Raw genomic sequence first — 8,819 nt, 5'->3', positions numbered from 1 at the left:
CTCATCAATAACACATGAAATAATGTCCGCTCGGTCTTCTGCTACACATTAGGAACTCCATTAGGAGCTGTCGGAGATCCCATCTTCCTAAAAAGCCCGTGGATAAAATGGAGCTGGGAGGACTCCCCAGCACTGGGAGAAAGGAAAGGTCTGATGAATGGACAGAAGCACTTGATCCTGGTTGGTGCTGACACACAGCTCTGCATGGGCAAACACCATTGTCCCCCTTGGGCTGTGCTCCGGTGCACAGGCCACATGTCCCCAGACCTTCCCAGTGCCACCGACCCCATGCAGGCGCTTTGGGAGGTATGAGGATGATCTTGGAGGACATGGCTGCCCTGCTTGCCAATCCACATGCCCTGCGGTTTTCTTCTGAAACACCCCAGGAAACCTTGGTGGCACCGGGACGTGCCAGTTTCCGCAGGGCAATACCATGGCCACAGCCCGCTGCAGCTCTTCAAAGCCCGTGGCTGTGGTGTCACCTACGTGGGTGGGGACAAATTGGTTTGGAAATGCTGACAGTGCTTTCCGACAGCAAGCAACACCATTTTGGGCTGAGATCTCCATCTTTATTGTGGTTTTCGCACTGCTTTAGATGTAACAAAGAACTGGATTGAATGGATTTGTTTTACACAAAACACTTCTTTGTTTCCAGCTTCCGAAAGCAGCAGAAAACATGCCCTCTGAGGAATGAAACTAGGAGTATGCCCAGATCCTCTCCTTTTCCTCCATAAAACAAACCGCTGTCCCCTTGCTCGCATCCCCGGGCTCACACACGTGGTAGCGACGTGAGAACGGCCTTTGTGCCCGGCCCGTGTTTACCGCCCGAGGAGAGCGCCCGCAGACAAGGGCAGTTTATTCCTCTTTTTGGATAACGGCTCATTCATTCTGCTGAGGAGGCTCATCCTCAGCTCTGGAGAGCTCAGCGTCGGGTTTTTGCGTTGTTTTCTGTACGACGCCAGCTTGGGGGAGAGAATTTGAGCTTAAAAAGTGCAAAATGCAGAATGTCCGAGTACATTGTGGGTCCCAAAGTGGGTTTTTTTGGCTATTGCTACCATTTATTATCAATACTCTGGAAAATCACCCAAGCCAAGCAGGACCATCAGATCTCGAGGCACAGATCGGAGCGGAGCTGCCTGCTCTTCCCACGCGCCTTTTGAGTGATGCTCCTACATTTGGGTTGGATGTGCATTTTCTCTAACTTGGAAAAAAATATTAGCCCTTGGGTACGACTCTGGAATCCTCACGGGCAATATTGAACACAAGCCTGGACCTGAGGAATTGCTCATCTGCCTGGGAACTCATTTGGTTTCTCCAAATATATCAGCTGGCCTAATAAAAAATATCACCTCTCCATACAAACTTTATGACACTTATTGAGTAATTTACATAAATAAGGCAGGTTTTCGGCTCGTCCAAATCGCTGCAGCTCTGCCGATTTATGGTGACCGCACATTTGCCCCAAACTGAGCAAATACTGATTTATTTCTGTCAAAGCACCATAGCAATAAATACATTTCACACGGCAAATGATTTCCTTTCCCATCACAGGTCAGAACATGACATTCATAAAGCTGTAAATTCTTCAGAGTAGCGATCTGGCTGTAATATTTATCTGCAGTGTAACCAGCCCCCTCTTTGGGTTCCTATGTTCCTTCTGTTCTACAGACCAGGGAGTGGTGGGATGGAGTTAGAAGCCGAGCGTGGTTCTGATGGGCACCCCAGGCAGCCAGAGGTGTCACCTGGCCGCCTGTCACTGAATGTTCTCCTGCCACCTCTGCCTGGGACCTACAGACACCCCTGAGCGAGAGCTGGATGGCTGCCGGGTTGGGAAATCACAAAGACCCAAAGGATGCGGGTCTGTTCTGCAGATGTCCCAGAAAAACCTAATAACCCCAATTCCACCTACAGTATTAAAAATACTCCAGTGTGTTCAAATGTGCCACTTTGTTAATTCCTGTGGCCTGGAAGATGAGTCCTTCTCTTCGCATTTTCTTGCATTCCCCAGTACCTCTTGTCAATGCCTTGTGACACCGCAAGGGACGGCAGTAAATTCTCTTTGACTGGGAGGCTGGCTTGGCTTTGCTGCTGACTGCTCCAAAAACACAGCCAGAAATCCTCCCCCGTCGCTTGCTGCGGATGGTCAGGCACTCCTTCCCTCCGTGTTTGTGGAGTTTGGGGGAGAGGCAGGGTGAGGGGTTGCACGGTGAAGGTGTCCCAGCCTGTCCCCACGCCAAGGACGAGGCAGGTAGCCATTGGTACAGAGGGATGCCTGTGACACCTCGGTGTCCCCAGCACCCTGGTGCTTGGGGTCCTGTGTGTCCCCAGCCGGTGGGTGGTGGAGATGCGGCTGGCAAAGCTGGACAGAGCAGGGGACACGGTGGCTCCCCAGCGTGGGTGCGTGGAGCTGGGTGGGGTGACATCCCTGGGACACTGCCCTGGGTGACATCCTTGGGACACTGCCCTGGCTCCAGCCCCACTGCCCAGGCACCTGCTGCTCCAGTTGCCCTGAGGAAGGTGCTGCCTGCCCAGGGGAGCAATTTTCAGCTTTTGCAGTTGGGCTGGTGAAAAACAAGCTGAGGTTCCCTCTGTTTTCAGCGACCCCTTCCCCTCAGGCTGCAGGACAACAGCGTCCCCATGTCCTCCCCTTGCTGGGCCAGACTGTCTAGCCCCAGAACCCCAAAACTCTGGCACCCTGGACCCTTTTGCACCCAACTCCCCCAAGCCTGACTGCAACACAGCAAGAGAAGTACCCCAGGAGCAGGCCAAGGGTGTCCCTCCCCGCATCCACCAGCAGTGCTCCCCAGCCCGCCATGGTGCAGACTGGAAGTTGCAGCACCCACCACCTGAAGCTGGAGGATCCCACCAGCCCCAAGGAAGGACCCTGCACCCAACACCTGAGCGAGCTTGGGGGTTCACCAACCCTTCCCCAAACACCCCAGAGCCAGGACACTGCCTCACCTGTGGCAGGAGGTGATGGAGGGTCCGCGACCAATGGGGCGGCCGGCGATGAGCCCAGCAGATGAACGGTGCTTTGGGGGAGAATTTCCTTCCACCCGCCTGCGGATTCACAGCGCTTTGTGCTCAGCCCTTGCCTTTCATCTCAGACTCCCCAGGCACTTCCCAAGCTCAAATTAATTCTGCTGCAGCAGCTGTTTAGGATCAGCCCTGCGTTGTGGCCCATACCCCTTGGGGTACGCAACCCCCAGGGATGGTTTTCCCTGAGACCACCTCAAGCCACCAAAATGGAATGGGGGCTCAGCTGGTGGAGCCTCCTACCCTCCCTGTACCCCTAATTCCCGCACAAGTTGCAAAGTGCAGTGATGCCCATGCACCTTCCACTCAGAAAATGCCCCCCAGCATTTCTCCCAGCCCCAGGGAGATGCTCCCACGCAGGACAGATGCCCATGGCAAGCCGGGGTGTCGTAGGGTGGCCAGAGTGGCTGTCGGGAAGCTGGGGGGACCAGGGTGTGGGTCTCCACAAGGGACCCAGCGGGAGGGTGGGCCATGGCCAGCCAGGCAGGCCACCTCCCTGCGGGGCGTTAATAATTAAGCAGGCGTGTCGGGCTCAGATGGCAGCTCTTATTTAAGGAGCCGATATAAATACCGCCCAGATGGCACTTATGGAGCACCTAAAAAAAGCCCTGGCTGTCTCAGTCCCTCCACAAGCAGCTCTGAGCTCTGTGGGGCTGGTGGGCAGCACTGGGCAGGGTGGTCACCAGTGTTTTGTGGGGCCGAGGCTGCCCTGGGCTCTGAACCTGAGAGGTGGCAGCATCTGGGACAATCCTCCGAGCACCCGCTTGTGCCTCAGTTTCCCTCTGCAGTGGGGACCTGCCTCGGCCCTTTGTCTCACACAGTGGCAGGGGTGTCAGGGACCTGGCGCAGGGCTGGGTGCTCAGCCCCATACTCTGCGTTGCTGGCATTGGGGGAGAGCTCTGGGGGTCTCTGCCAACCTGCCCCTTAAGTGCCAGGGGAAAGCTTCCCTGTGTTCCAGCGGCTGCCAAGGGCCTTTTTGTGTTTGTGCTGGTGGCCCCACTGTTCCCCTGTTCACAGCTACCCGAGGACACCCCTCCCACACTGGTCTTGGGGACACTCATCCTCCAAACACAGCTCAGCCCTCCCCACTCCCTGCCTGGGGTCCTGGCACCCCCATCCCATCCCCATTGAAGAGGAGGGGGCCAGGGAGGCACAAGAAGGACCAGGAGCACCAAGAAAGCCACAAGCTGGGGTGCAGTATGAACCCCCCCCAACCCGGGCATCACCCCCCATCAGCACCCCAGATCCCCAGGAGCAGGCGAGGAGCTGGAGCAGGCAGTGGGCAGGGGGAACGGGGCTGTCACATCGTCCCCATTGCAGGCGGGCGGCAGTGAGCCGCTTGCTGCAGTCCTGCTCGCCAGCGCTGCAGCGTGACTCAGCACAGCTTCACCCAGCTCCCAGCCCCCCCTGCCCTGGCTCCGGGCGGGGACACACGCTCCCCACTTTGCCACTGCCCTCCCATGGCCCCCGTCACCCCCAGAGGTCCCCCCTGCACCCGTGTTCCCACCCAGCCCCGGCCATCCCCACTCCAGGACCACCGGCTGCTCCTCCAGCCCTGGTACAGGCGAGGACCCCTATGCAAGGCAAAATTGGGGCTCCAAGCGATAGGAGAGGGGGTGCCAGCCTGTTGGCACCCAAACAACTCTGCCCAGCCCTGGGCAGGGGATGAGCAGCATGTCGGATCAGGCCCCAGGGGTCACCGTGCCCAAAGCTCAGGGTTTGGGGAGCTGAACACCAACTCCTGCTATGGCACCTCCACAGGCGTCAGTAGAAAAGATTTGGGGTTTTGTTCCTGGGGGATGGGACTGAACGTACTGCCAGGGTCACACAGGAAAGTCTTGGGATTTTAAAGGGATTTTTTGAGCCTTATTTTTGGGGTGTTTGTAGCCTGCCAGGATCAGCTTCTTACAGCGTTTCTGTGCACACCCCCTCTGGCCGTGAACTGAAGGTTACTGGGAGGCAAGGAGGGAGGCCAGAGAAAGCCACCAGCACTTCGGGATGAGAGCTGAGCACCCCAACTGTCCCTTCAAACTGGCCTCTTATCCCCAGCCATGAAGCCACTTGCAGGGCAGGACCCCGCTGTCTGCTTGTGCTGTGCCCCATGGGGGACAGTCATCCCTCCACCATGACAGCACCATGTGGCATGTCCCCATCCCCAGGATGGGTGACAACAGGGCAGTCAGGGTCATACAGCCGGGAGTACCCATCCTGCACCCTGATGGCTGCATCTGAAAAGATATGAACTGGGTTAAACCAAAGGCAGATCCAGAGGCAGAACGCATAGAAATGGCCAGATCCCAAGTCCCCCCCAGGCACCCCATCACTCGTGGGGCTATCGGTGGCATTGCCATGGGGAGCACGTTGCTGGTTTTGCTGCCAGCTAATTGCTTTCCTACCTCTCTGGAAATGCAGGCGCAGGCAGCGAGGTGGCTTTTGCCAGCGCTCGGCAGCCCATGTGGGGCGGCGCCTGCCAAGGGAATGAAATAAAATTAACAAAAAAAAAAAAAAGCAGCCAGAGAGGAGAAGATGATGGATGGGAGGATTTGCAACCGTGGCCGTTTACCCAGGCTCAGGGAGCCCCTGACCTGCGGGCGTAAGCGGAGGCACAGACCTGCCGATGCCTGTGGGCCACAGCCACCAGCCCCCGGCATGGTGGGGTCACAGCAGGGAGAGCGGCGTCCCCACAGCCCCCCTTGCCGCCCCGCTCCTGTTGCCAGCAGACTAATTGCGCCAGTGACTTTGCAGTTCCCAAAATAGCTGCTGGCTCCGGCGGGGTGACGTCAGCCGCAGCCGCGGTGGCAGGAGCGGGGAAGGACAATGCTGCCCGGCGTGGGGTGCGACGAACGGCTCCTGCACCCCACCATGGGTGACCTTGGCACGTTGGGCCACACTCCCAAGGGAGCAAGACCTGCTGTGGATGCTGCAGGGAGACCTCGTCCTCATCTAGCCCATCGGAGGAGGAGCTGGTCCAAGGCTGTCTGTGTCCTGTATCTGCAGGACCCCCCACCACAGGCTGCTCTGGTGGGGGTAAATCTGCCCCACAGGGAAAGTTGTGCCCCCTACTCCCAGCTGGGTCCCTGCAGTCCTCTGAGAGTGCCAAAGGGTGAGGCAGGGCCACTATCCTGGGTGGCCCTGGGGAAACTGAGGCACGCAGGGGGGGATGCAGAGGCAGCATGGGGGGCATGGCAAGGCGGGGAGTGGAACACAACTCAAGGTCACCCAGGTGGTGCTGGGCACAGCAGAGCCAGGGATGCTCTCCGGGCCAGGGCTGCCTCCGGCAGTGACTCACCCTGCGCCCATGCCCAGCTCCTCCAGTTACAGCAGGGACAGGATCGCCTTAGCGGGGCACAATGGGGATGGCCAGCCCAGGAAGGGGACCCCTGGGATCAGGGACCAACCCGTGCAACCCTCCAGCGCTCTGCAGCCTGTGCCCACAAGCTGTGCATCCTCTACACCATGTCCCAGCCAGCAGTGCTGCTTGCACTGGTCTTACACCGGCCCCAGAATGGGACCCCCATCCTTCCCAGCACAGCTGGGGGAATATTTAACTGCAAGTGGCCCCTCGCCCGCCTCAGTCCCAGGGATCAAAGCTTCCCAGCCCCACACCGGCGCTAGGCCAGAGGGCTGGCTTATTATTCTGGAACACAGTGAAATAATTAAAGCCTCCTCCATTTCCCCTTGCTCATTTGTGCTCCTTCAGCCTGGATTAATGGGTCTCCTCTCCCCAGCACAGACTCATTCCTTTTTCCTAATAGCCCATAAATCCCAGCCCCAAAATAACCCCAGCTTTTGCCTGGACCTGCTGAAATATTTATCCTCTCCCCCTGCTGCCCACCACGCCATCCCCTCTCTAGGGATGGGGAGAGGAACTAATCGATGGCATCGACTGGTGAGGAGCTGCAGCTGCTCCGGATGCAGGGAAACAGCTGACGTCGGCAAGAGAAGAGCCGGGTGGGCATTGTGGCTTCTCCCAGCTCCCACACAGCTGCCACAGCCTGGCTGTTGTCCCACAGTGGGATGCTGTTGTGTCACCAGCGTCCCCTGTGCTGGTACCCTGCTCCAGATCATCCCTTGTGCTGGTATGCTGCTCCAGAGCATCCCCCGTGCTGGTACCCTGCTCCCACCCTGTCACTCTCTTCTCCCATGGAGATGATTCCCAGATTGGGCATGGGGTGTCTGTGGGGATCCCTGTGGATCTCAGAGCATCCCAAGCTGGCTGAGGAAGAAAAGGCTGGAAGCCAGCGGAGGAGGCTGCTGGCTCTCCTGGCTGGAAACCCTTTGCTTGCTGGATTGCAGGTTGTGGAAGGGAGAAGCCCAGGGGGAGCAGGAGAGGAGCAGGGTGAGGGGTAACACTGAAAACCGGCCTGGCTTTGCCATCTTGAGGCACAGTCCCCAAGGAAAACAGGGAAAACCCAGCAAGCTTTTCTCATCACCCCCACCGGGACACCCCAAGAGGCAGCAGCCTCCAGAGCAACTCCTGGTCACCAGCCCCCTCCTCACCTTCCATAGACATGGGGACAGCATGGGGGACAAAGCTGGGGGAGCCCACAGCACCTTCTGACTCATCCCCAGCTGGTGTGGGCTGTGGGGGAGCCACGAGGCTGCTGGGGACAGCCCTGTCCCCGTCCCACTCCCAGCAAGACACAGGCATCACCCAGATGTCACAGCGGCCAGGCGGGAGGTGGTGGTGGCAGCAGGGGGCAAGGGGTCAGTGGGGGGAAAGCTGAGTGTGCAGGACTTGGGAATCTAGGAGAAGGAGAGGTTTTATTCACACACCACCTCCCTGCCCTCTCCCAGGGTCCCAGCAAGCTCACAGCCTGTCTGGAAGATGCTTCTGTGACTCAGTTTCCCCACTGGTGGAAGCTGAACTGGAGCAAAGTGCTAATGAAGCCCTGCCCATGGGAAGGGGTGACAAGTGGCCAATGGCAACCTGGTGCTGGCTGCCAAAGCATGAGGCCAAGGCCACCCCAGGGGACGCGCAGCAGCCTGGGACCTGCTTGGGGACATGTCCCTGATGTCCGCAGAGGTCCGGCAGCTGGGACATATCATCTGACAGCAGATCGCTGCCCAGGCCACTGGCAATGGGGAGTGGAAAAGCCTCATCAAGTCAGGGAGCCCTCTCTTGTGGTCCCCACGGTGACAGCCCCTGCCTGCAGGCAGCAGCAGGGGCTGCAGCTCCCCGGGTGGTCTCTCTTCCCATCTGCTCCATCCATCGTTAGCCAGCAGCACCAAATTCACTGCTGTCAGCACTGCAGAGCCCGTGCAGCCACACAGTGGCATTGCACCCACTCCAGCAGCATCTGGGGCTGCCAAATCCTTTTGGGAACGAACCCAGAACTGGAGACAGCCGAGCCGAGTGGAGGCCATGGGTGTACCCTCAGAGCTGGACTGGGGAAGGGGCCAGGCTCCTAGCAGGACGCAAATCGAGGGCTGCTCAGGTGCCACTGAGGGATTTGCTCCAAATTTTGGCATTAAGAGCTGAGCCCTCACCCTTGAGCCTGTTACTCAGCTCCTGCCTGGGCTTCGAGGGGGTGGCAGGGAAGCAAGTCAGGTCTCAGCACACTTTCAAAGGCTTTTCTTTATTCACAAAACAACCCCAAACACATCTAAGAAAAAATGAGGGGAAGAAAAAAAAACACCCAGGAATGTGCACAATCTATTATTAACAAATAATTGCACAAATACAGGAGTGGGTGCGGTGGAGGGAGCAGCCGGGACCTGCTCTGCATCTCTCCACGGTCACTGTCACCAGCTGTCCCCCTGTACCTGCACGAGGGTCCCGG

The sequence above is a fragment of the Patagioenas fasciata genome, chromosome 19, assembly GCF_037038585.1.
Source record: "Patagioenas fasciata isolate bPatFas1 chromosome 19, bPatFas1.hap1, whole genome shotgun sequence".
Taxonomy (NCBI): Eukaryota; Metazoa; Chordata; class Aves; order Columbiformes; family Columbidae; genus Patagioenas; species Patagioenas fasciata.
Note: the sequence above shows the minus strand (reverse complement) of the source record.